Source organism: Monopterus albus, unplaced genomic scaffold (assembly GCF_001952655.1).
Source record: "Monopterus albus unplaced genomic scaffold, M_albus_1.0 scaffold274.1, whole genome shotgun sequence".
NCBI classification, from domain to species: Eukaryota; Metazoa; Chordata; class Actinopteri; order Synbranchiformes; family Synbranchidae; genus Monopterus; species Monopterus albus.
This window is the reverse complement of record NW_018128154.1, coordinates 147,440-151,192: the sequence shown is the minus strand read 5'-3', so window position 1 is coordinate 151,192 and position 3,753 is coordinate 147,440. Positions and strand designations below refer to the sequence as shown.

Below are 3,753 nucleotides of genomic sequence, written 5' to 3'. Positions count from 1 at the left end.
CTGAAATTTGGTTCAGACATTCATGGTCCTCTCAGGAAGAAGTGTAAGAAATTTGGTGATGCTCTGACTTTACATCTAGAACCAACTTCATAACACTGACATCATCCTCAGCTGGATGTTGTGTTTGCTGCTAATCAACAACTGCTAACTACACATGCTAACACATAAAGCTAAGATGGTGAACATGGTAAATATACCAGCTAAAGATCGCATGCTAGCTCTGTCACAATGAGCACGTTAACACTAGCATTTTGGTCTCAGGTACAGACTCAAAGAACAGCTAAATATCGCTGTTGAACACAGAAATGTGTTTCACCGTTGGCACAGTCTGCAAATCCTGACAATGTAGACTTTATATCATCATGTAGTTTAAGTACAGTACTTCTTAAAGGTCCACTATTACCAGTAAAATGCAGTATTCTCCTTGCCAAAACGTGACTAAAGCTAATAATGTGCCTTTATTTAACTGGTAATTTATCAAAGAGTATCAAACGTTAGCCAAACCTTTGTGCCAGTTTAAAACACTACTTAAATTGTCTCAATACAGGAAATCTTTTTTCTGGTCTAAATGCAAGATAAATAAAAAACCACATTGGTTAGTTTGATACTTTATAAGTCAAACTGAGTGTAGAGGGTCGCTGCTATGACTCAGCTGAAGGTCTGAGTAACCCAACGTCCCAGAATAATGTCTGAAATAGTACTGATTTTTAAAACTTCCTAGGTCTGCTAGGGTAATCAGCGTCTCCCTACAGTCTAATCAAATTCTCTGTCTCTGCACCTTCAAGTCTACAGGATTTCGAAATCTTTAAACTCAAACTCTTTCCACAGCAAATATTCAATGTTACTCTAATCTTCAACTCTTGCGAGATTTGATCCAATCAGATGTGAAAATGACACTGACGGCTGATATATGAGGTTTAATAAAAGGCCAATAATATCAGCAGCATGTCAGTGTAATCTAATCTGAATCCACCGCTATGGAGGAACACAGCAGATACTTCGGTGGGTAATAAATCTTGTCTCTCCTGCTTCTTCCTATACGAACAGTTACTATTTTATCTTCTTTTTCAACATCTCTTGTGTCTCAGCCTCTCGAATTCAGAATCAAAATGATCCCAGCTTATGAATGTTCGATTGGGTCTCTGTCTCTTTCTTTACAATGGTTCTCAGAAGTCAGAGGTGGTGCTCATTATCTCACTTCATACTTTTGTCTGATCTTTCCTCCCATGTCTCCTCTTTACTGCTCTGTTCAACTTCAAACAATCATGACGTAAGCAGATATTTTACAGCCTAAAAGTCGTCTTCACCTTCAGCTACAGTTTGTGTTTCTCACAGGAAAGGAAAGCTGTGATAAATCAGCCTCCATCCCTTTTAGGAGAGGTCACACTCTACTCATCCATCTACCCAAAAAAACTAGTTCCCCCCCCCTTTTATTTTGTTACACAAACAGATGCAGCAGTGTTCACACCGTCTAAACAAGGTCAAAGAGCTGTGAACACTTAAAAGTCTGTTTCAGTGCCATGTTCGTTAGAGCTTAACATGACTTCAGGATTACACCATCTACACACGTTACATGCAACAGCAGGTGGCCACACGTGACTGGTCCTATGTTGGGAATAGCTAAGACACATCAAAGATCTTTATAGCTCTGCCTTATTAAGGCTGCCTGTAGAACAAGCTGAGCAAGGAATCAGAAAACAGGACAGGAGGGATTTGTTTTTAGTAACAGGACGCGAGGACGTGTGAGGAATCGGGGGCCATCATGTAAACCCAGTATCCAGTCCTCAACGCATCCATGGTGTCACATAACACAGCACTGTCCTGACTAAGGATTCTGACAGGGTAAAGCACAGAGCCGATGACTCTGTGGCACGTGTCCGGCACATTTTCCCAGAGGAAGGGACTAAATAATCTCTATCATGGAGCATGCAAAACCTGAAACAGTCTGCAGCTTGAATCAGCCCACTTTTAAACTCTGGTTTAATTTAAGAGAGACTTTGAATTCACCCTCCCTGACTAGAAAACCTCTTGTAATTATGACTCACTATCTTATAATTTCACAACCTCATAATTACACAAACTCTGTGCATCAACTTTGAAGACGATGAACGGAGCGAGGCAACGCAAGGCACTGGCTGCCCAGGGAGACACCTGACCGGAAAATAAACTCCCAGTGCTGCCAAATGCACCAAACACAGAAGATGGATGAGGCAGAAAAACAAGATTCTGGGAGCGTTGTTTTTCAGGTTTTGCTGACTGAGCAACAGTGTCCAGACAATAACAAGCAGAAGAAGAATGTGACGTTTCGCTGCTGAGAGAGTGAATTACACGGAGGGTAAACCTCCATCCATTAAACATTAACTGTGTCGACAGTGATTGCTCCCCTCCTGATAATCACACACTTTATCTAATTAGACACACAAAGAGACAAGATCAGGAGGAGGAGGAGAAGACAAAGCAAAAAGGAGGAAGAGGAAAAACAAGGGGGAGGAGGTGAAAAAGAAAGGAGGAGGAGGAGAAGAGGACAGAAACCCCAGGGTGAGGAAGGGGAGAAAAAATATGAAGCACAATGAGGAGGAGGAGGAGAGGACTAAGAAGAAATGCAGATATCGATGAAGGAAAGGAAGGAAAATGAAAAAGGTCGAGGACTGTAGCCCATCACTGGTTTGCATGATGACAAGGTTCTGATTTGAAAACCAAACTGACCTTTATCCTGCTGCAGGAAGTAAAATCAAACGTCCATCAGGAACATGGTGGCAGCTGAGTCAGCAGGTCTACAGTGAACACAGCTAATGAGACTCAGAGCAGGAAGCTGACAAAGAAAGACAGAAGAAGAGGTTAACGGGTCTGATTGTGCTCAGTGCAAGCGGACAGACTTGCTGCTTCAGGTGACAGAACAAACAGAGCCACAACTTACACCTGCAAACTGAAGGTAATCTCGTCCGTTTCCTTTCAGCCTCGAGGGTCGTGGCTCTTCAGCAGCAGTTTTCTTTGACTCTTCATTTTCTTGATTAATCATTTGTCTATTAAACATCAGTTGAAGCCTGCGGTGACATTTTAGAGACCAAAATATTACCTAATTCAAACTTAACAGATTGACCAGCTACAAAAATAATTATGCAGCTGTGATATGTTCATCTGGAGTCTGGAGCCGAGGACAACCTGCAAACTGTAGGGGAGCAAGTGGGTCAACGCTGGTTCACTCCTCAGATTAGGGAGCCATTTTTCAGGGCTGGGCAGTAAAAGTCAAACTGGATTTCATCGTGAGTTTTAAAAAGTACTACACAGTGTTTCAGCAGTTTTCACAGCTAAAGCACATTTTCCTCCATCAACAAGTCAAAAAGACCAATGTCCTCTGACATCATGATGAAAAACCATCAGAAAGTGTGTTGTAGCTGCCTAACACGTGCACGAACACACCACTGCAACAACAGGGCTGATTACGACAGATGTGTCGGGCTGAGCAGTGAGGGGGAGCTCAGAGCAGTGAGCCAGAGAAGAAGAAAGAGTGGTGGTTAAAAAAAGCTAAAGGTGAAAAGATCACACAGGTCAGTTTTTGGACTTACACAAATAGATCTGGAAAACAAAAGCGTAGAAATGGAGGGAAACAGAAGTTAAACCGCACATCGGTGATGCTTCATCGTTTGAACGTGAGCCGATTGCTGACTGGAAACACGTCTTTAGACGTTTGGATTTCTGAAGAAGAAACTCCACCACTGAGAAATGAGCGGACGTCACCTGCGAGACAGAACA

At 42.4% G+C, this 3,753-nt stretch overlaps 1 long non-coding RNA gene across 1 annotated transcript in view; it reads right to left on the bottom strand.

Annotated features, from left to right (window-relative positions):
• Positions 1-2,785, bottom strand: part of LOC109972951 (uncharacterized) — a 17,017-nt gene extending 14,232 nt beyond the window's left edge. Inside the window, exon 1 of the long non-coding RNA XR_002276761.1 lies at positions 2,707-2,785. This is a non-coding gene — a long non-coding RNA (uncharacterized LOC109972951). The remainder of the gene's footprint in view (positions 1-2,706) is intronic.
• Between the last annotated feature and the right edge of the window lie 968 nt (positions 2,786-3,753).